The following is a 24,675-nucleotide window of genomic DNA, read 5'->3' as shown; positions in this document are numbered from 1 at the left end:
TATATCTCATCATGAATAATTTCCTTTTTAATTCAATAGTTCATTTATTTAATTAAAATCACCCACCAACCTTTTCTCTAAAAAATCAATCCACCTCCCACATCATCCAATCAACTTAGCCACCTCACCCACCTTAACTAAAACACATCACCTCTTCTTCCATGTCTAAAATTCCTCTGTAGATCTCTTGCATAAATTATGACATGATTCATTCTCCTAACTCAAGCCTAAGTCTACTCTCTTGCCACATCTCCCTCATCCATCTCTAAACATAGAAGTCTATCTCCTCCACCTGTAACAGTCAATTGAAGCATATCTCACACCTCACTCAGTTAACTATTCATCAACAATTCTTATGTTTTTCTCACACAATTTCCTATAAATTGAACCCATTTCTCCTCACAAATTATCCACCTTCTAAGTAGAATTATTATATCATTTTAAGAGCTAATTACTTTTGAAGTGGTATTTGGCAATATTTATATTTTCATGCATCCATCTATCAAATCCATCCATTTGTTAAGTATGGAGCATACAATTGAATATACATCCATAATCATAACCACATCAACACATCAAGGAGGCTATAGATTATTCAGGTTTGGATTCTCGTTGTCTGGGTTTCCTTATTGGTTTATCATATATGTTTGTTAATTGACTTAGTTTGTCAAATGTTTGGATTTGACTAAATGTATATTTTGCATCCTAATTCTAACACATACACTATCTAGATCCTTGGGGATCATATGCTTTGGACTAGCCATGCATGGCTCTTTATGTTGAATTTTATTTTATTTTAGAACTCTTTATATAACGATAATGTCTTTCATAATTTTAATACTGTTATGAAAATGTTGCTAAGCATTTTTTGTATGTCTCACTAATTCTACATGACGTTTGTGGGTAGGGAGAGGTGTATTTGTTTGAAGTTTTTGATAAGACAATGGAAAGCATTTTTTTATGATAAAGAAAGGGATTAGCTGACTTTTTAAAACAATGAATTTATATGATTGTAGTTAATGTGTAGTAATTGTAGTGTTTGAGTCTATCCCTCTTGTCTTTTTCTTGGGCCAGCCCCCTTGTTCTGGCTCATTTTAATATGGTCAAATGATTCATCCTGTGCCGATTGTAGTAAGTCTGACAGAGCAGCTTTCTCACATTTCTGTAAGAAAAATCTCTTTTCCAAGACAATGGCCATCCCTGCTCTCGCTCACTTTTTCTGCATTCTTACCTTCTTACATTTGTTTCTCCACTGTTTTTCCCTGTCGCAAGATGGCCTTATTCTGCTTCAAATCAAGAAGGGAGATTGGAGGCACACCCGAAATGCTTTGAGCAACTGGAATGAATCTCACCAAAATCCATGTTCTTGGACTGGAATCTCCTGCGATGCTCTAAACACCGTTACGGCTATTGATCTCACGAGGGCCTCCATTTCTGGGAACTTGACTTCCGCGATATGTGCCCTTCCTAATCTAACTGCCCTCATTCTCCAAGACAATGGTTTCAACGGTCCCTTCCCACGCGGACTTTTGCATTGCAAGCGTTTACACAAGCTCGATTTATTCAGCAACCAGTTTGTTGGAACACTGCCCTCTACTATCTCCGAATTGAGTAAGTTGAGAGTACTCAACATGTCAAATAATAGCTTCTATGGCTCTATCCCTCCAGCCTTAGGTATGTTGTCGAAGCTCGAAGTTCCCTTCCTCAACGACAATAGCTTGAGTGGGGTATTCCCTAAATTTGTCGGGCATTTGGAGTCTCTAAGGAACTTCACGATTGGCGGCAATCCTCTGAGTCCTGGTGTGCTACCGACGGAGCTTGGCAATTTAAAGCACCTGCAGCAGTTATGGTTATATAACTGCAACCTTGTGGGCGATATTCCGACTTTCTTTGGCAATTTAACCCAGTTAGAGTGGTTGGATTTGTCGCAGAATCATCTCTCGCGTTCTATTCCAACCAGTTTAATGGTTCTTGAGAGTTTGAGAGAACTTTATCTCTATGACAACAATCTGTCTGGCCAAATTCCGGCCAACATTGGGCAATTGTAGAGCATGGGGAATCTGGATTTCAGCGACAATCAGCTTCGCGGCACAATTCCAGAGGGAGTCTCCAATCTGACGTATTTGAATTCTCTGCAGTTGTTGAACAATCGACTTACCGGAGAGATACCTTCTGAGCTCGGCAATCGACGATGTTTGAGTTACTTGAAGCTCTTCAGCAACAAGCTCAACGGATGGTTGCCCCAGAGTCTGGGCATCTTCTCCAATCTCGCTCACGTTGAAGTGTGGGAAAATGAATTGGAAGGTCCTCTGCCAGAGAATCTCTGTCGGGGAGGAGCGCTCTATGCCTTTTCTGGCAAGTCAAATAAATTCAGTGGTAGTCTGCCTTCGTCCTTCGCAGCCTGCAATTCTCTTCAATATCTCGACATCAGCAACAATCGCCTGAGCGGCAAGATTCCTGCTGGACTATGGGGCGCCTCCACTCTCAAGATATTGTTTCTCAGCAACAACAAGTTTGAAGGCAAGATTTCACCTGCAATCGGCCAAGCGAAGAATCTGCGTCGGTTGGATGTAAGCAACAACCAGTTGGAAGGAAGAATCCCGGCACATGTTGGACAGCTGCTTAAACTTCAAGTGTTCCAATCCAGCAACAAACGGTTGACAGGGCGCATTCCCCGTGAGCTCGGGGCCTTGAGTTTGATCATAACTCTCCAGCTGGATCATAATTCTCTGTCAGGAGAAATTCCCAGGGAAATAATGTCGCTAAAGAAACTGAGTCAGATCAATCTTTCTCACAACCGACTTACAGGCGAAATCCCTGCAGCTCTGAACGACATCATCAACATTCTTGATCTGTCAAATAATTTGCTTTCTGGAAGGATTCCTCCGGAGTTGGGAAACATGAAGCTGGTTGTTTTCAATGTCTCCAACAATGACTTGTCCGGACGTGTTCCTGAAGCGCTAGACCTTGTCGCTTACAAGGAGCGATTTCTGGGAAACCCGAAACTATGTGGAGGTCAGAATTTGATGCTACATCCCTGTCCCTCTCCTCATTATTTGTCGCGTCGGAGGTTAGCTACAATTCTGGTACCGCTTTTGCTTGTTGTGGCCGTGTTAGTCTGCTCCATTTGTCTATGTTCCTCGTTTTTCAGGAAGGCGAGCAGCGGATCAACGTGGAAATTAACTATTCCACTCGACAGAAGTGGACTTGAGATACATCCTGAAAAATTGGATGAAGAGTATCGTGATAGAATCCGGAAATGCTGGAAAGGTTTACAAGGTCATTCTGAAGAACGGGGAAGCGGTAGCCGTTAAGATCCGCAACACTAGCAGACTACAAAGACGTTTTAACAGAAAAGATGAGCAAGAAGAGAATATAGATGGGGACGTCGAGGTCGATACACTGGGGCTCATACGGCACACCAATATAATAAAGCTTCTGGGTTGCATGACAAGTTAAGAGTCAGATTACAAGTTGTCGGTATACGAGTACATGTCCAACGGTAGCCTCTTCGACCGTCTGCACGGTAGCCGAGGAACAGAAAGGCTGCTGCCGTGGCCGACACGTTATAATATCGCAGTGGGTGCAGCCCGTGGCCTCCAAATTCTGCACAGGGACGTGAAATCTAGCAACATCTTGCTGGACGGGGAATTCGCGGCTAAAATTGCAGACTTTGGCGTGTCCAAAGTGGTTGATAGGTTGGAAGATCAGAATAGGGTGTCCGGTTATGTAGGGTCTCATGGATATATTGCTCCAGGTACGAAGACTTTGTCTTCTTTATAAATTCAATAATTTTTTTGATGAATAGTCCTTTTCAATTAATAAAATTTACTAAGATTACAATTTACAAAAAAGGGTCGGGGGATACAGGATCACCCCGCGAATGAGTTCAATCGACCGAAGCTAGAGTAAACAACATGGCCGCAGCCAACAACTATAAACTATTCATAAAAAAAAAAACATTTAAAACAACTTCATGCTGCCAAGGCAGTACCAGCAGAGGGAGGAGGATCATCTTTATCAGGAAATCCCCACGCATCAGTGGGATTGTGAGGCGGACTAGGAACAGTCCAGCCGTTAGCAGCATCTGTAGGATCTAGGGTAGTTGCAATCTCCACATCCCTCTTGTCTGGTCGTGGAGGAGAAATTGCCAAGGCCAGTTGGGAAAACTTGCCAGAGTGCGCCTGTCCAGGGGGAGGAGCCGGAGACCGGCCAGAAGCCCGCCCAGGGGGGGAGCCGAGGACCAGCCAGAACCACCACGTGGTGGGAAAGCGGAGCGGCGCCTCCAACCGCCATGACCACCACTGGGAGAGTGGTGGCGGGGACCCTAGGAGCGCGGCGTGTGTGAATGGTGGCCAGAGGACTGGCGTCTGGAACGGCGACCGCGAGACGAGGAGGCATCAGCCGAGGCATCTGAAGGCACTCTGGCAATGGTACAAGGAGCATTGCCCCAGTGGTTTAACAATTCCTGTAAGTGGGCAACCTCCAGGGCAACTTTATTAGCTTGCACCTGCATCTGCATAATGACATTGTTACAAATGCATGCCTTAGTGTACATTGCAATGTTAACATCCAAAAAACTATGAGTGAATAAAACCGCATTCCTATCTTTCCATAGAGAAAACAAAATTTCCATCCTGAAAGTATGCCAAATTTGGGAAAACTTCAGAGGAAATCTGGGGGAATCACCCAGCAGGATCATGTGCCATGAAAAAGGTTCGGGCCTGAAAGGCTTGAAAAAATCATGGATCCAGTGCCAATAATTCTGAGCACGCTTACAAAACCAAAAAATATGCAAAAAGGACTCAGGTTGGCCACAGAAGGGGCATCTGAGATCAGGAACCCCAATGTGCTTGAGCCGAGGCCCCAGGGGAAGACCTTGGAAAGCAAGCCACCAAGCAAAGTGAGCAATCTTAGGTTCTGTAATGGCACTCCAAATGGTGTCGAACCATATTCTCCATTGAGAAAGCGAAGAATGCAAATGCCACCATTGATTAAGCGTGTCCACGATCGGAAGGTGGGGCGAAAGCCATCTGTATCCCATATTGGGCTTATAATTGGTAAATGGAGTGGCAGGAAACCACTTCCAATCATACCACCAAGGTCGAATAGACTGAATCCCCATTTTATGAAGTAAGTGCACAGAGATGGAAGACAATAGAAGGTCATAAGTCTGGCGAACGGCACGTACAAGGCAGTATTGAATTTGCATATCCTCCCAAGACCTGAAGCTCATGGTGACTCTTGAAAAAATGTCCTTGGTAGTGCGAATGCCACGTTTAAAGAAACACAGAGCACTGACACCTTGAGTCTTGGCAAGAGGAATACCCTGGAAGGCAAACAGGGGAGACCACCAAATGTTCTACTGATTTAAGGACAACCCATTTCGAAACTCATCACCAGCCCAACGAAGACAAGGCTTAACAACTTCTCAGGCTTTCCAGATGCTCTTTATAACAAAAGAGCCCTGTATGACCACTGGTTCACGCATAGTGAGAAGGGTCTAAAAACCAATCCCCTTCCACGCCGGTCTGTTAGTAGGGAAGCCTGAAGAGATGCAATGCCTGACAAGAATTTTCTAGGCTTCATCTTCAAAAATAGCTCTGATAATCCATTTAGCACAGAGGGCAAGGCCTTGCTTTCGAGTGGAAAGCAGGCCGAGACCCCCAGATTCCCTTGGGAGATAACAGAAATCCCAAGCAACTCTGTGAAAACCATGATGGTCAGAACCGGAGGTCCAAAGAAAATCTCTGAGCAAACGTTCTAATTTGAGATAGGAAGCTTTGGAGGGAGCCCAACAAGAAGAATAAAACACATGGGTGGCAGCCAAAATCTTAGAACAAATCTAGAATTTACCAGCAAGAGAAAGCAGCTTAGTGATCCAATAATCAAGCTTTTTGCTAATCTTTGTAAGCATAGCATTCCAAAGTTCCACAGGGGAAGCTTGGAAAGCAAAGGGAATGCCAAGAAAGCGAAAAATTTCTCAATGAGTAACCCATTTCCATTGGAATTGGCTAAGCCAAGGTGGAGCTGGCAAAAAAGATTATCGGTAGCAGAGCATTTTATGCCATTGAATGGCAGAGCCAGAGGCTTGACAAAAAGTGTCAAGACAATTTAAAACATTTTTTATGTTTTTTTCATTTTCAAGAAGAGTAAGAAAAGAATCATCAGCAAAATGACCATTGACTAACTGGGAGGAAGAATCAGGCAAGGAAATGCCACGGACCAGCCCTAAAGACACAAAGTGAGCAAGTAAATAACCAAAACCTTCACCAGCAAGGACATAAAGCACTGGAGCTAATAGAAAACCTTGTCTGATGGAACCAAAAAGTCCAAAAGCTTCAGATTGCGAATTATTGATGGTGATGCAAGCATTAGCATCACCAAAGAGCATCTCCACGGACTGAAGGAAATTGGGACCAAAACCTAGAGCCTGAAGCATAGCCAAAATGAAAGGCCATCCAATGCAATCATAGGCTTTAGCAAAATCTATCTTTAAAAAGATAGCCTGCTTCTTGGATTTACGAGCCCATTCCATACCTTCCCAGACAGCAATGATGTTGTCAAGAATATACCTGGATTTGATGAAGCCAGTTTGTTCAGGCCGCACAATTAGAGGAAGCATATGGCCGATTTTGAGAGAGAACGCCTTAGCAATGATCTTATAAGACACATTCGGGAGGGTGATGGGCCTCCAGTTGCAAATGTCCTCAGGATCACTAGCTTTAGGTATGAATTTAATATTGCCTTTATTTATGATCGCTCCAAAGCTTTTAGAATGGTATGCTTCAAGATAGACTTTGTACAGATCAGGACCAATTTGCTCCCAAAGATGTTTGTAAAATTCACAGGGAAATTCATCACACCCAGGGGATTTGTCATCTGCCATGGAGTAAACTGCCTCTTTAAGGTCTCGGAGGGAAAGAAGTTGCTCACAGAAAGTGTGTTGCTCAACCGCGAGGTGGTTTGGAGTAACAGTAATACACTTTCTGAGAGCCTCCTCCTGAGCAACTGAATGGCCCTGCGAAGCAAAAACGTTCTCATAGTGAAGAACAAAAGCTTGCAGGATGTCTGGCAGACTAGAAAGAACATCAATTCCTTGTTTTATCTTTTTAATCCCAACATTAGTATGACGGGCTTAGAGAGCCTGGAAGAACTCCTTCGAGGCTTTGTCGCCAAGCTCCAACTAGTGGAGATGGGCTTTGATTTGAGCTCCTCGGGCAGCATAGTTATCAGCAATTTTCTTTTCATGGCGAAGCTTGGCAAGCTGAAGTTGAAGATCCACATCAAAGGGGTTGAAGGTGAGCGCTTCAGAGGCTTTCTTGAGGGCAAGGGTGTTGGCTTCATAAGATCGTTTTCTAAAAATTGCCAGCTGACGCCCGTAGATGTGCAAAAAATGAGCCGTTCTGGTAATGGCATCGTTCCACCATTGAATCCAACCTCGATGAGAATGTGGACGTGGTTCCAAATTCCAGACACGTTGTATGTGGGAGATGGTGGAGGCATGTAATAGCACAACGTGTTGAGGAAGAATTGAGACTTAACCACTTTGGGGATAGTTGTTTGACAAGAAATGCCAAAATAAATGGGATAGTGGTCTGACAACGTCGCATCTATCAAGGGAATGACAGGTAGATCACGATCTTCAGAAAAATAAAAAAAAAGACTGCGCCGAGATCATAGCACGATCAAGACGTTTCAATATGCGGTCAGGACCGGCTTGAAAATTGGACCAAGTGTGCCAAACCCTATTATCATGACGATGGCTAGTATTGGGATCAAAGAGGCCCAATTTATGATGCATGTAAAACCAGGCTTCTCTTTCCCCAGCTGTCCAACGAAAAGGCAGAATGCCATCTTTGTTAGAGGCCACTTCAACCATATTGAAGTCCCCACACAGGACCCAAGTAGCTCGCGGCAGGTTGTCAACAAGTCAAACCCACATTTGTGCCCTTTCCATAGCATCATTGGAGGCATAAACATTAATGACTCCAAAAGAATGATTGTTAATGGAAAGCAAAAGCCAAATAATACGGTGTGTGGGGTCAGAACCGTGCGAAATAATAGCAGAATGAAGGCGAGGTGAGAGGAGAGTAACTGCACCACCTCAGCCAGCTTCACATGTGCTGAGAAGAAAACATGACGCCATCCTGCCAAATGACGCGACATGCAACAAAAAGCATGAAACCAGAAATCTTAACTTCTTGCAGGCAAAGAAAATCTAAATTCTCAAGTCTATGACGGGTATCTTGGACATAGAATTTTTTGTGGAGGTTTGTAAGACCTCAAACATTCCAAGAGAGGAAGTTCATGAAAAATCTTCCATATCATCCTCGTCCTCGAGAGAGGAGTAACTATTCTGCAAAAAGGTAGAAACCGAGTGAAAGTTAGATGGGAAATCCTTTGGACTTACAACCTTTCATTTGACCCCTGATATCTTCGCACGTCCAAGAGGTCTACGAGAACGCCTTGTTGCTGGTGGTACTATGGAAGAGATTGTAAGAGAATAATGAGCCCCAACCAAGGACGAGGTCCTGGCGGCTGCCTTAATCCCCTGTGAACCAGCAGGGTTTGAAACCTGCGAAACTAGAACAAGTGCAATAGAAGCCGCTAGCATCTCCACGCTAGCAGGCATTGACACTTAGGTGGAAGTAGGAGGAATCACGGTAACTGCCATATAGGATGGCTTGGGGGCCAAAGGATTCAAGGCAGGCTTGCCTTTGCGCCCAACAGTAACCCATTCTTCTTTTTTCCCTTCGACCTGCTTGACATGCGTTGCTTTAGGCTGGGGTTTGACCCTAGGCATGGCCAAAGGGCAATCCCTGATCTTGTGTTCCGCAGATTGGCACCTATAATAGGTGTTAGGTAGGTTCAAGTAAAGCACCTTCTGTGCGAAGGTTTGAGTGCCAATCTAGATTTCCATAGAATCCTTGAGATCTTTAGAAAGATCAACTTCAATGCAAACACGCCACTGAGGGCGAGCGTTAAAAAATTTCTCTGGCTCCTTGGTAACAACTTTGCCAAGGGCTTGGGCAATAGACACAATAAAAGGCCAGTAGGGCAAGGGTAGACCTAGGAATTCGACCCAAACAGGAACCCTAAGCTTTTTATCGTCCGAGATAGAGAAGTCTCGAGACCATTTCTGAAAAACAAGCAGAGAGGAATGCACAGACCAAGGGTCGTTGGTAAAAACTGTGTCTGCTTGCGATGGGTTAGCAAAGCAAAATAAAAAAAAACCTCTAGTAAAGTTTTGCACAGCGTCAAGGAAGACTCCATGAGGAGTCCAACTTTTGTTGACCCATTCTCTGAGCATAGCTTCAGGGGGAGTCCTACCAACAAAATACCCTATCAAGGTATGTTGTTCTAACCAGTCACATGCAACATCAAATTCTTGCAAAGGAAGGACAATATCAGGATTACCTCGTGGAAAACCTTCGGGACAAACTTGCGTGGGCATTTTTTCGATGGCGGCGCCATGGTAGTTCGAAGCAGTAGTATGAACACTAGAAACAACTGGTTCACCGCTGGCCGGAGCTATTATAACTTAACGTAAAGCTCTCGCAGTAAATGCGGTATGACAAGTGCCGACAGAGGGGGAGTGCAAGTGAAAGGCCATACGCAAAAAAAATTGAAAGTTCGCATGAAGCAAGAAAACCCTAGCAGAGCCAAAAAAAATTGACCAGGATAATTAAATTCAATAAGTCAGCTTTCATGAATCAATAATTTATTTTATATATGTAATTTATCTTTTCAGAATGTGGTATGTAGAGTATGTGGAGAGGTTCACAGTGGACGAGAAAAGTGATGTGTACAGCTTCAGAGTGGTTGTGCTGGAGCTGGTGAGTAGGAGGAAAGCCACGGGTGAGGTTGATTATGGGGAGGGCGTGGATATCGTGAGGTGGATATGCAACACAATTTTGATGGGCAGAGAGAGAGAAGCGGTGGATGCGCGCATTGTGGAAGAGAAATGCAAGGAACAGATGATGCTCGTCTTACATGTGGGTTTGCTTTGCACAAAGAGAGAGCCGAACTAGTGGCCATGTATGAGACAAGTGGTGGAGAATCACAGGGAGATGGGGATGGAAGACTGTTTCAGCATTTTGAATCGATCTCGGGTAGTCAATCCGAGAGCGAGAACTGAATGGTCAACTTTTCCAGATTAATGGGCTTACAGAACTGATTTAATTAAGGTTGGTTTATTAACATTACCATTCGTTTTGTTCATTCAAAAGTTTCAATTGTTAGTTTCTTTTCTTGTATATATTCAGGTTTAAATGTATTTCTGTAATATTTTAGAGAGCGTGAGAAAAAAATAACCGTCTTCTTTAATAGAGCTCCATTCTTGACTATATATCACTGATATCTTAGTAGTTATGTTAAAAAATTAGTTTGTATGAATTGATTCATAGAGTATTGATCTTGAATGTTTTTAAGTGACATTTGTAATTGTTGTCCTCAAATAAAGAGTTAATTTCAATCATCATAGGATATTGAGGTTGAATGTATTAAAGTAATATATAATAGTTTTATTGAAATGTTAAAGTGATATATAATAGTTTTATTGAAATGACATGCTTATTTCAATTGATTCATTGAATATTAATCTTGGATATATTTTAGTGATATTTTAATAGTCATGTTGAAATAATAGTCTTGCCTCAATCAATTCATAGAGCATTAATCTTGAATGTATTTTAGTGATATTTTAGTAGTCATGTTAAAATAACAATCTTGGGTCAATTGATTCATAGAGCATTAATCTTGAATGTATTTTACTGATATTTTAGTAGTCAAGTTGAAATTTGCTTCAATACATACAAGATTAATCTTGAATGCATATTTTATTCACGTTTTAGTAGTCATGTTGAAATAACAATCTTATTTATTTCAATGTTTTATTAGTGATATTGAAATAATAGTCTTGACTCAATGGATTCATATAGTATTAATCTTGAACTTATTTCAATGAATTTTAGTAGTCATGTTGAAATAACAATGTTGCCTCCACTGGTTCAAATGTATTCCATTGATATTTTAAGAGTCGCATTGAAATAATAGTCTTGCCTGAATTGATTCATAGAGCTTAATTAACATTAAATGTAATTTTTTAACATTTTAATAGTCAAGTTGAATAATCTCGCTTCAATTGATTCCTATAATATTAATTCTAAATATATTTCAGCGATTACTAGTCAGTTAGGAATAATAATATTGCTTTGAAATTGATTCACAGACAAACAATTTTCAATGAATTTTAGTGGTCATGTTGATATATCAGTCTTGTTTCAATTGATTTATAAAGAATTAATCTTGCTAGATGTATGTAGAACAAACTCAAGGAAAGGAGATACTCTATTAGAAGAGATGAAATTAAATAATCAATTTGGCCATGTTTTGTATAAGAGGAATAATTTTTTTCATTAGAGGATATGGATTAGAGGTCAACATTTATGAGGAGTAGATCAAAGTGAGTTTTTCAAACTGAAATCACCAATATCCTTATTTGGATAGTATATGATAGAGTATTTTAGACTACATTGTGTAAGGGTGGCTCAATTAGCAACCTTCACTAATATAATCTAAAATGATCAAAGTTACTATCAAATGTTGATAGTCATAAAGATTTATAGTATTGTTAAATACAATATTATATAATTGTACTTTAAAGAACTATTAAATGCACTTCTTAGTTAGTAGATCTATAAATAATTATCGTTTGGTTGATTGATATTACCTTTAGGTACTCTTACTAATTTTCAATTTTATTTTTTTTGATACTTCATTGATTTTCATACATTGCATTAATGAAATAAACTTGATCACATTAATTAACATATCATAAGACACTCCATCATTACAAAATAAGTAACAACCATAAGAAGGGTTAATCTATAGTTTAATTTTAAAGATATCTATTTCACATTAATTTATGGTAAAGGTAGTAACTAAACCTCTAATACTTTTTTAGATTTTAGCATAATTTTTATTGAAGTTGTTTATTTAATTCATGATTTAGAAATAGAACTATAGATTATTTTTCATGTGAGAGTGGTGTTTGGTAATATTTAAGGATTTATAATGTCAAAATATTCATTTTTACTCTAATGCTCCACTAAGAAACATGAAAAAAGGTTAAATATGCACAATTATTTTTTAACTAATAGAATTATCACATGCATAATATGTGGTGACAATGCTAACAATATTATAACATAAACACAATAATCATGCTAACAACATTATAGCATAAACACAATAATCATTCTACAATCATACACAAGCGTAAGTCTTGACAAACATTCAAGTGTTACAACATGATTAGGCATAGAAGCTTACTAAACAATCAACATTAATACAAGAAAGATAAGGAACCACGATAAACATAAAGAAAAAATATCATGAAAGAAATCAAGATTTGGAAACCAACTTATAATCTTAGAAGAACTGAAATGCGAGAAGAGGTGTTGATATGTGCATGCCCTAATCTCCATTTGTAGATTATAAAAGATCAAATTTCACAATCTAGAGAGCATAAAAGTCTTAAAAGTCTTACGTTGAGAGAACTGGTGCTAAAAGCTAGATAGTGGCACTAAAAGCTAGGTGTTGATGTGAAAAGTCCAGGTGCTAAAACTCCAATCTTAACATATTCCATACGTGGATACAGAAAGAAGGTATAATTGGATAGATCTGATAGTTTTCTTTAACCGCTGACAGACAGACAAGTTTGGAATAACCAAACAACAGTTTGATTATAACAGATTTCTGATATGGAAGCAGGAGTATTAATTTCCACACCAAATATATCCAAAAATCAAACCCTCGAACCCTAAAATTGAGTGAAGGTAATTAAGAATCGCTTGATGATTCCATACACAGTTCACCAAACATTGAGTGAAAGGTAATAAGAATGGCTAGATGATTCCATATACAGTTCATCAACAATTTTTTGGACTATAGGCAGGGCACTTGCTTCCTCCCCCGTTTTTTATGTTACTAAGCTAACGATGATGATGGGGTGTGAATCAATAAGCTAACGATGATTACACTTACGGTGTCTAGCATCTTCACCGGTAACTCGAAATTGTCATTTCCCTTTCTGGGAACCTCGGCCACTGCATCGGCACTGCTTATAAAGCCAGAAAAAAGGTGTCTATTCAAAAATAACTCTGCTCGATCAGCTGCTCTTCCGATCAGAGTAATTGCCTTCGACGGCAGACTCTAAACAGAGAAAAACAAGCATAACAATGATTGGACGGATAAAAATATATCTGAGATCCTCTAGAAGAGAAAGTTTAAAATAAAACTGAAGTTAGCAATGAATAAAATTGGCTATCTCAATATGAGAAACTTTTTTTTATCTGTGAGAAGATTGGTTTTGGATATACCGTCAATCGTCTAATGCAACTCCATATTCCTCTATTTGACACCGTACGATGTAGAGTCTAGATTAGAGATTTCCAAAATATAGAGATTTCCCATCCAATGAATGATTTATCTTAGCCTAGTAGGAGAATATATCATAATCTACATGCATGGATACTTAAACAAACAAATTATATAAAAACACCTAGAATTTAACACGTAAACTATGTTGACTCTATTGTATAGGTGAAAATAATCGAACTCTATATTTGGGATCACTCAATATACATGTTCAATGTTCAATGCCAACTTCACTTAATGCATCAATTAATATGTCACTACTAATATATTGATAGTAGCTGGTAATGTTACACATCAATGTGGCACTACTAATATATTGATAGTAGCTGGTAATGTTACACATCAATGTGGCACCCTTATGCCCACCCCATCATACTTGTGGAGATGACCAAATGACAAAAGAAAAGAAGCAAACATAAAGGGGAACATACTTAGATACTCATTCCATTCAATACATTTAGATTATAGATAAATTAGGACTCACATAAAATCCTAGCAATATGTGCGCCCTATGCCTAGTTGCTCACACTAGCTAACACACTATAACATGTGCACCTTATAGTGTGCACACCCTATAGCTTCTCGATGACAATTTCTTCGTTCAGGAATCCGGTCTCTTATGCCTCACCATGGGTGGCTCCAACAAAATTTCCATCTTCGTTATGTACAACAGCAGAACTTCCACATACTTTACAACAATGCTCAGAACACTCTCCTTCATGCCTGCAAAATGCGATTCTCTGTTGCCTGATATACAAGATAGAAAAATGGTCATTGCGCTATTGCTTTTATCGTTATAATATGATATCATTGATTCCCTCTCCTTTTCGCCAAATAAATGTGATATTCCTTGAACATAATGTGTTTCCCTGTCCTGTCTTCGTCTATCTCTACCGATTCCTCCTCTTCTTCCCGTGGTCACTTTCTTCCAACTTCCAATATGCGTTTCCATACCCCTAAGGATGATTATAGTGACAAATGTAAGTTAGTTGTCTTAATTTGATATGGAATAAAAGTTTTTTATTTTTTAAAATATTGTCTTTAATTATTGTTTCTTGAAGACGACATAAAACCTTCAATTATTATATTTAATTAGTGTCTCTTAAAGAGTAGTTCCCTCCTTGTTAGTCTATAGTAGCTGAAGAGTAGTTGCAGTAGAATGCATGACCCTCACCCAGAAGTTAGCAACACTATCAAATTTGTCCTCTAAGTGCTCATTCTTCTTGATTAGGGTGGTAATGGACTCCTTCAATATGGTAATATCCGAACTCCCTTGATCATTTTCCTTTTTTCCAATTGTGCTTGCCTCCTTTTGGGTGTCAATACCCCCAGTATTCACCACCTTCCAAAAATAACCTCCCAAATGGGCCCCTCCTTGAGCCTCGCCTCCCAAATTACCCTCTTTGACCAGTGATGTGACTATACCCTGCTCCCTCATATCATCATCCTTCTTAGACACTGGAGTGTTAGTCTCAATTTTTGAGAAAAAAGTTGGCATCAAGGAAGATATCCAAATTATTCAAGATAAAATGCAGAAGGAAGGATACACTCCTGACCTTATTACAAAAGAAAATGAAAAGTTGGCCCAATATCATGACATTATCACTAAAGAAGAAATCCATTAGAGGCACAGATCTAGACTCGTATGGTTGAATGAAGGAGATAAAAACACAAGGTTTTTCCATCTATCTACTCTCAAGTACAGAGCCAAAACCTGTATTTCACATCTAAAAAAGGGAGATCTGAAGATTTCTGAGGACAAGGATATTATGGAAGAAATGGTCGACTTTTTTTCCTCTTTAATGACTGCTGACCCCAATATTAATTTGGCTCACTAGGCTAATTTTCTAAAGGTGATTCCACTTTTAGTCATGAAGGATCAGAATAAATTGTTAGGTTCTATTGCAAAGGATGAAGAAAATTTTTAAGCTATTTTTTCTTTAGGAGGAGACAAAGCAGCTGGTCCAGATGGTTTTCCCATATTTTTCTTCCAGAAATTATGGAAACTGGTTGGAAAAGATGTTTGTGATGTTGTCAAGGAATTTTTTGGAGCTAAACAAATGCTAATGGAAATCAAATCCACTTTTTTGTGTTTGATTCCCAAAAAGATTAGAGCTGATTCTCAAGACTAGTTTAGGCCAATCAGCCTATGTAATTCTTTCTACAAGATTATTTCTAAAGTCTTTACTTCTAGATTACTCCTGGTGCTTCCTTCAATCATTACTGATCAACAAAATAGCTTCATTCCAGGAAGACAAATTCTAAATTCTATTATCTCGGCTCATGAGAATATTAATTCCTTGTCCTATTCTAATAATCAAGGGTTTATTATGAAAGTGGACATTGCAAAGGCCTATGATAGAGTTGAATGGGCCTTCCTTGCTAAAATTTTACAAGCCTTTGGTTTTGATCGTAAAGTTGTTGGAGCTGTTTATCAGCTGATTTCAACTTCATCTATAGCTGTCTTGGTCAATGGAAGTTCTTCTCATTATTTTAATTCTAATCAAGGTCTGAGACAAGGTGACCCTTTATCCCCCATTTTTTTTGTTATAATGACTGATTTTTCGGGGAGATATATATGTGATTTGGTTCAAAAAGGAGTTATTAAAGGTTTGTAGCCTTCTTCTCAACCACTCATTTGTTCTCATGGTTAGTTTGTTGATGATACCATCTTTATGGGTAAATCTGAAGTTAATGAAGCTAGAAACCTGAAGCAAGCACTTAATTTGTATTCTTCAACCTTGGGTCAATTGGTAAATTGGAACAAAAGTATAATGTTTTTTATTAATACTCCAATTCCCAGACAAAATAAAATTGCTAAAATTCTAGGGTGTTCTATAGGATATTTTCCTTCTATTTATCTAGGTCTTCCTTTAGGATTGAAAGTCCCTGATTCCTTCTAGGAAGACCTCATAAAAAGATTTAATAAGAAGCTTTCAGTCTGGAAAGGAAATCTTTTGAGTGAGGTAGGTAAAATTACTCTACTTAAAGCTTGTCTACATAGTTTACCAACTTATGCTTTGAGTCTTTTTAGAATTCCAGTGAAATTTGTAGATACTATTGATAAAATTTAGAGGAATTTTTTATGGACTGACACTGAGGAAAACAAGAGACTGCCTCTGATTGCTTGGGACCAAATCTATATGCCTATCATAGATGGTGGATTGGGAATTAGGTCTATAAGAAGTATGAATAGAGCTCTTTTGGCTAAACAAGGATGGAGAATTTATCATGATGACAAAGAATGGAGTACTATATGGAAACACAAGTACCTTTTTAATGTAAATTCTTTAGCTGATTTCCTTTCTTATCTGGATGTCCTTAATCCATTTGCCATATGGGGAACTGTTCAAGGGACAAAGAATATTCTTGGTAAGGGCTACTCCTAGAAAATTGGAAATGGGCAAAAGGTGAGATTTTGGGAAGATGTTTGGTTAATGGATCATCTTCTTCTTGAGGACTTTCAAGATACTACCCAAGTTGATGTATGTAAGCAAAGGTATGACACATTAGTGAGTCATTATTGGCATAACAATACTTGGGTGAAATTGACCGATGTTGACCAAGGTTTTGATAATATACAATTAAGTTTGAATGTTTTTTCTCTATACCCTAATCATGAGGACAAGATGATATGGAATGTAGATTCTAGTGGTCAATTCAAAGTATCTACTCTCTTTACTTCTAAGGAGAAAGGTAATCAACATTTTTGGTCTCAAGCTTGGATAAAGGGTCTCATACCTAAAATAAACATCTTCTATTGGATATTGCTTCAAAATAAAATCCTTACCTAGGATAATCTGCAAAAAAGAGTTATCAATGTGATTAATAGATGCACCTTATGTAAAAATGGATTTGAAGATAGAAATCATTTGTTCTTGAATTGTTCCTATAATCAACAAGTGTGGACTGAGATTCTTAATTATTGGAATATAACTTGGATTCATCAAGTTAGAATCTGAAAAGATTGATAACCCAGAAAACTAGTGCAAAGAATAAATATCTAAACTATGAATGCAAATGATACAAAATCAAAATAGCAACATAGAGTTAGTCTCCAAGAGAGTAATACAAATGCTAGAAGAAAAATAGCATTAAGAGGATGCTAAAAACTAGAGATCCAAACACAAACCAGGTAGCATGCTTATATAGGCTAGGAAGAGGGAGGAGGTGGCAACACAAACCAATGAGGAGCAACCATCTATTGGACTAAAGATAGCAAGGTATCTTCCCAAGATAGCTAATGGATTCTCACATGTAGGAAGGTGACACCTCACAACCATTCACCTAATAAGACATGCTTTATTAACCTAAGCGAGATTATTAAAAGTGTAGGAAAAACCTAGCAAAATAGGAAAAATAAAAAACTACACTAACACCCCCCATAAGTGAAGCTTAGGTGGATGTAGAAATGGGTCCGACAAGTCAAGCCTGATGAGGTATCCATGTACATAAGATTTCCCAAAAGAGAGAGAAAAGAGACCCCCCAAAAAAAAATCAGGACTCTGAGTGAGAGGAAGAGGCCCCCCCAAAAGATGAAGCATCTCGCACCCCCAACAAAGCTCGCAAATGAAGGAACTTTCTCTCAGTGAAGGGTTTGGTGAAGATATCAGCAACTCATTCGGAAGTCAGACAATATCCAAGGTCAATGACATGACCATGGATGAGCTCTTGGATGTAGTGCATGTGGACCTCTACGTGTTTGGTCCGTTGATGATGAATTGGATTTCGTGAGATCTGAATGGCACTCTGGTTGTCACAAAATATGAATGATGGCCATCTAATCTAGATACCAAACTCAATGAGAAGATGTTGAAGCCAAATGGTCTCAGTAGCAACATTTATAGCCCCCCGATACTCAGCCTCAGTAGAAGATAGAGCAATAGCAGACTGCTTTTTGCTCGACCAACAAACAAGACCTGACCCAAGTGAGAAGCTATACCCTGAAGTAGACTTGCAATTCTCAAAATCACCTGCCCAATCTGAATCTGTGTAGCCCAAAAATCAAGCTCAATACCTGTTGTCTAGTGAATCCTGCAACTATGAGAACCTTGAATGTAGTGAAGGATCTGCTTGGCTGGTTTCTAGTGTAGCTCATGGGGCTCCTGCATGAATCGAGAGACCATGCCTATAGCATAGGAGATGTCAGGTCTTGTATGAGTCAGATAAATGAGACTCCCAACAAGTTGGCAGTACAAAGTGCCATCAACAAGTGGAGGAGAACATTGAGCCTCAAGTTTGACTCTAGAAAGGAAGGGAGTTGGAGGAGGCTTATAGTCAATCATATGAAACCTCGAGAGTAAATCTAGAGCATACTTGGACTATGTGATGGTGATCCCAAAAGGAGACTGAAGGATCTCAATCCTGAGAAAGTAATGCAACAAGCCCAAGTCAGTCATCAAAAAACTTTCCTGAAGGGCCACTTTGACAACCTTAATGGTGGGTGAAGAACTTCCTATGATCAGCAAGTCATCAACATAAAAAACCCAAAATAGAAGTGAATCACCCTATTGCAAAATGTAGACATTAGGATCATAATGAGACCGAGTGAACTCAACTGATAGAAGGAAGGAGTCCATCATGGCATACTAGGCCCAAGGAGCTTGTTTGAGGCCACAAAGAGACTTCCAAAGATGGCACACAAGTGAAGAATCCTAAAGGAATCCCTATGGCTGCTCCATGTAGATCTCCTCATGAAGGTCACCATGAAGTAAAGCACTCTTCACATCTATCTGATGTACTTCCCAACGATTAGTTGCTGCAATGGCAAGAACAATTCGAATGGAATTCATTCAGGCAACTAGCACAAAAGTCTCAGAATAGTCAATCCTAGGAACCTAGGAGAATCCTTTAGCGACCAAGTGAGCCTTGTGTTTATCAACTGACCCATCTGTTGCAAATTTTGTCCGATAGATCCACTTACATCAAACAAGTTTTATTCCTTTAGGAAGAGGGACAAGATCCCAAGTGTGGTTCCTCATCAAGGAACTATACTCTTCCTGCATAGTTGTATCCCACTTAGGAATACTAGAAGCCTCATGAAAGGACTATGGATCTAAGGCAGTAGCAATGAAGACATGTGGAGTATCCTGGAATTGTGAATGAGTTTGCCTAGTGTTTGAGGGATCCCCAACCCAATCACTTGCAGTCTGCAAGGTTTGTCTAGCCCAAAGTGGACAGGAAGATGGAGAATCTGGAGGGGAATCATTAACCTCTGAATGATGACTAGGAGAGGAAGGAGGTGAGTAGAGGTAGAAGACTGTTCAGGTGAATCTGACATGTATTCCAAGTGACTCTAATGTCAAGGTAGAAGGAGTTGGAGAAGTGATAGAAAGCAAGCTTGAAGATCCCTCCTCAAACTAAACACTCCTCTCAATAAATAACTCATGTGTAGTAGGGTGGAGCAATCGATAACCCTTCACACTATCAAGATAACCTACAAATATGCAAGGTCTACTTTGCGGATCCAAGGCCTTACATTTCTCTGTAGGAATGTGGGCCTTTGCAGGGGAGCCAAAAAATTAAAAGTGCTTAATTGATGGTTTTCGAATGCTTCAAGCTTCAAAAGGAGTAACTCCCTTCAAGGCTCGGTGAGGAACATGGTTCTGGATATAACAAGCATAGTTAATGGCTTCTGCCCAATACTGTGGTGCAAGATATCTAGAGTGAATCATACAGTTTGCTATTTCCTTCAAGGATCTATTCTTCCATTCTACAACACCATTTTTTTGAGGATTGTATGGAACTAAATGTTGTAAATCAATCCCCTCTGAAGTGAAAAATCTTTCAAACTGATGGTTGACATACTTACCACCATTGTCTGTGTGTAAAACCTTGATGGCTTTCCCAGATTGCTTTTCTACAAAATTTTTGAAGTCTTGAAAATGATCAAATACCTTTGACTTATGCTTGAGAAAGTACACCCATGTATATCAAGAAAGGTCATTAATGAATGTGAGGACATATTGGGCCCTGCTGAAAGAAGGATGTTGAAATGGACTAGTCAAATCACTATGAACTAACTCTAGTATTTGTGAAGCTCTCCATGCCTTACTTTTGTCAAACTTTTCCTTAGGATGCTTCCTAAGAATGCAACCTTGGCAAACACCTCCTGAGAATTGAACCGAAGGCAACCCTATGACCATGCTCTGTTGGTTGAGCTGATGCAAATAGCGGAAGTTAAGATGGCCAAACTGCTCATGCCATAATTTACTCACATCATTAGAGTGAGTGAGCAAAACAAATGAAGGAGGATCAAGACCAAAGTGAGAAAATAGATAGAGTCATGACTGATGATCTGCTCTCCCAACTACAACTACAGAATCACTATGCAACTATAGAATCACTATGCAACTCACGTATCTCCACTGAATTAGGAGTGAACTCAACTCACTTGCCTAGACCTGTGTGAGTGATCTGGTATATTGATAGAAGATTGGTTGATAATGAAGGTACACAAAGAACATCATGGAATGTGCCATCCCCCACATCAACAAACCCTCTCCCATACACCTCAACAAGAGTGTCATCACCCATCAAAATAGAAGGCATAGTACATGGCTCCAAGGATGCAAGTTCTTCCTTAGATGAAGCCATGTGGTGCAAAGCACCCAAATCAAGAACCCAAGTGGATGGTGAGGAAGCAACTACAACAAGAGCCTTGCCCTTTCCTTTCCCTTTTTTGTTTTCTTTTGCCTTGTTAGACTCTTCATTAGAACTTTGTTTGATAGACTCAGGAACACTAATATTATTCTTCTCAAGAATGTATGTCAAGTGATCAATTTGTTTCTTCAAACATTTATGTTCATCATGATCGGGTCTTTTACAATAGGCACATTTAACATTTTCTTTCTTAGGCTTAACGCCCTTAGAGGATGAGGTATCAATAGTTTCTTTTGAAGCAATTGGTATTTGATCCTTCTTTTTCTCACTATTATTTTGTTTCTCATCCTTACTATTGTTGTTACTACTTTGTCCTTTTTGTTCTTTTGTGCCTTGGTTGGCTACTAAGGCATGTGACTTAGAGGACTTATGAGTGCCCATTTGGATTAGCTTGTCCTATTCTCGAATGAGATTGACAGCAAAATAATCTAGAGATGGCATGGTGAATTGAGTACCAAGTGCACCCTTAGTAGCATAGAAGGTAGAGACAAACATAGAATATTCTGAACTTAGCTTAGAGAGAATACTAAGTATCAGTTGTTCATCCTTCTTTTCAATTCCACATTGTTTTAACTGTAGCCTTAGTGATTTTAATTTGGTGAAGAAATCTTGGATTATGTTGAAATTTCCTGGACTTAAACTAATTAATTCATTTTCCAACATATGACCCCTCATTGAATCTCGTGTGCCAAATAGTGTTTCTAGCTTTGTCCATACTTCATTTGGTGTATCCAAAGACTTAATGTGAAATAGCAAGTCAAGGGAAATAGACAAACACAATGTTCCATATGCCTCATCACATTTGTTAAACCACTTAGGCTTATCTTCATCTTTAGCAAGTTCAGTTTCAAGTCCCATAGTTATCCTATTTAATCTAGCTTTCCTTAAGTGAATTGTCATTCGTGATTTTCACTCAAAGTAATTGTATGGAGTTAGGATGGGCATATTTTTTTGATCCATGATGAAGAAATGCAGAGAAGAAATGCTAAAAAGAAGAGAACCCAGCCACGACAATGCCCCCCCTTTTTACTCAATCAAAGAACCCCCCCAAAGAAATATGATTTGACACTTTATTTTAGTGTGTTTACAACTACCACTAGAAAGAAATACTTAGTGGTCTTGATTTCAATGCATTACAAACCCTCATGAAGAGCATATGTTGAACATGAAACTTAGGCACAATAATCAAGAAAACAAATAGCACCACTGTGATCTACTCAAAAAATCATGCACTTTCAAAAAAAAATCGCTTCAGTACAAAGTCGTATGAGAAAATTATGATCCTCTGAAGTTTCCAAAACGAGAACTGTGCATAGTTACGGCCAAGAATCTGCAATTTCTGAAAAATTTATGCATGAAAATAAAAAAACAACTCCATTAGTGGATAGAGCACAAAAAATGAGCCAAGGTCATAACAAGAATCATCAAAATCAGAGTCTGTATGAGCAAGAATGAGACATTTAAAAACTACATTCAAATTTGCGACTGCCAACAGAGAGTGGTACGACTGTAGCTTTCCACACTCAATCTTGCAAAATATATAGATTTCATGCAAAATCTAAAAGATACCTAGATGGTTTTTCAGGGCTGCAAACAAAATCCAAAAAGCATTTTTCTTGCTGATGTACAAAAGATGTTGTTGTAGTGTAAATCAGACGCCTTTAACAGTAAAAAATGGCTCCAAAAATCAAGAAATGACCCTAGCAACCAAAATATGACATGCAAATGCTGGATCTGCTTCCTACGTCCATCAATGGCATGCTAGAACTTGCAATACTGATTGAAAACTCCAAATATGCAAGTTGGTTGTCAGATTTGAGATTGAAACCCCAGAGAAAAATCATTTTTGTCAAAACTTTTCTGATTCTCAAGATCATCCAAAGATGCAAGAGAAGAGCATACTTCATTTTTCAAAAAACTACAATAAAATTTGTTAGCCCCCCCCCCCCCTCCCTGAATCTCTCAAATAAGAAAATTAAAATCTACTCTTGCACATAGAAAAGCTCTCATACCATGTTAGAATCTGAAAAGATTGATAACCCAGAAAACAAGTGCAAAGAATAAATATCTAAATTATGAATGCAAATGATACAAAATCAAAATAGCAACACAGACTTAGTCTCCAAGAGAGTAATGCAAATGCTAGAAGCAAAATAGCATTAAGAGGATGCTAAAAACCAGAGATCCAAATACAAGCTAGGTAGCATGCTTATATAGGTTAGGAAGAGGGAGGAGGTGGCAACACCAACCAATGAGAAGCAACCATCTATCAGACTAAAGATAGCAAAGTATCTTCCCAACATAGCTAATGGATGCTGACATGTAGGAAGGTGACACCTCACAACCATTCACCTAATAAGACATGCTTTATTAACCTAAGCGAGATTATTAAAAGTGTAGGAAAAACCTAGCAAAATAAGAAAAATAAAAAACTACACTAACACATCATAATAATGTTGAACTCTGTTGTAAAAGTTATAGATGTCCTTCTAAGGATTCTGATGTTGAATTTCTTTGGAAAATTACTTCCTCATCTCTGGTGGGGCATCTAGAAAGAAAGAAATAATAGAATCTTTAGAAATAAAGATTTGGTAGGATGGGTGCTTGGACAAAATATTGTTAGAGCAATAAAGGAAAATTTCAAATCTCAGAGGAAAATTGATCAAAATTTTCAAATTGATACTCCAATACGATCACAAGGTTCTAATTTGAAAAAAGATAACCCAAGATTGGCTATGAGATGGAAAACCCCTCTTAATGGATGGATTAAAAGGAACTTTGATGGCCCCGCTAAGGGAAATCTGGGACAAGCAAGTTGTGGAGGGGTCTCAACACATCATGCAGGTAATATAATTGATGCCATTGAAATTCCTATAGGTAATTCTAATAGCCACATTGATGAGGCTACTACGGCTCTTTATACTATGACGTTAGGTACTTATTCGGGTTGCCCTCATCTTTTGTTGGAAGGTGATTCATTAAATATTATTAACATGCTCAATAAAAAAAATTCAATTACTTGGTCAATTGAGGCAACAATCATGGAGATTAAATCTTTAATTAATAAATTTGAAAAATTCATAATATCCCACACTTATCGTGAAGCTAATGGGGTAGCTGACTGGGTCACCAACCATGCAGTCCAAATGAGATATAAGATGACGTGGATCAATGAAGTAAGAAATCATGTTGATCTTAGAGCCCTTATTGATTATGATGCTACTCATGTGATGGTGGGAAAGATTTGCTAAGATTAGCAATTTAATGATTTTTGGTAATGGGCCTACGGGATTCAGTGTTCCTTGCCCAAGGAAGTACATTTATGTGATTACAATGTTGGCATTGCACATATCACCTCTAAAGTGAGTTTTATTTGATGTGATGAAGATTTGGTATATGTTTAATTTGTTCTCTCTCCATCTTTGGCTGCTTCTAGTTTTAGGCATTCTTTGGAATTCTCTGAAAATAGGGGCAGAGCCATGCAAACAAGAACCCAAAAATTGCAATGACTAGAAGGCAAGGAAGGATGTATGGAAGATTTTGCAAAAGGGAAAGGTGACTAGTTATTTG

General features: G+C 38.9%; 1 pseudogene; it reads left to right on the top strand.

The window, feature by feature from the left end:
• Positions 1-1,190: 1,190 nt before the first annotated feature.
• Positions 1,191-10,163, top strand: LOC149534482 (uncharacterized; annotated as a pseudogene).
• Positions 10,164-24,675: the final 14,512 nt, after the last annotated feature.

This window comes from Cupressus sempervirens, chromosome 10 (genome assembly GCF_028749045.1).
Source record: "Cupressus sempervirens isolate cs-2001-9-10 chromosome 10, ASM2874904v1, whole genome shotgun sequence".
NCBI classification, from domain to species: domain Eukaryota; kingdom Viridiplantae; phylum Streptophyta; class Pinopsida; order Cupressales; family Cupressaceae; genus Cupressus; species Cupressus sempervirens.
This window is presented reverse-complemented; position numbering and strand designations above follow the sequence as displayed.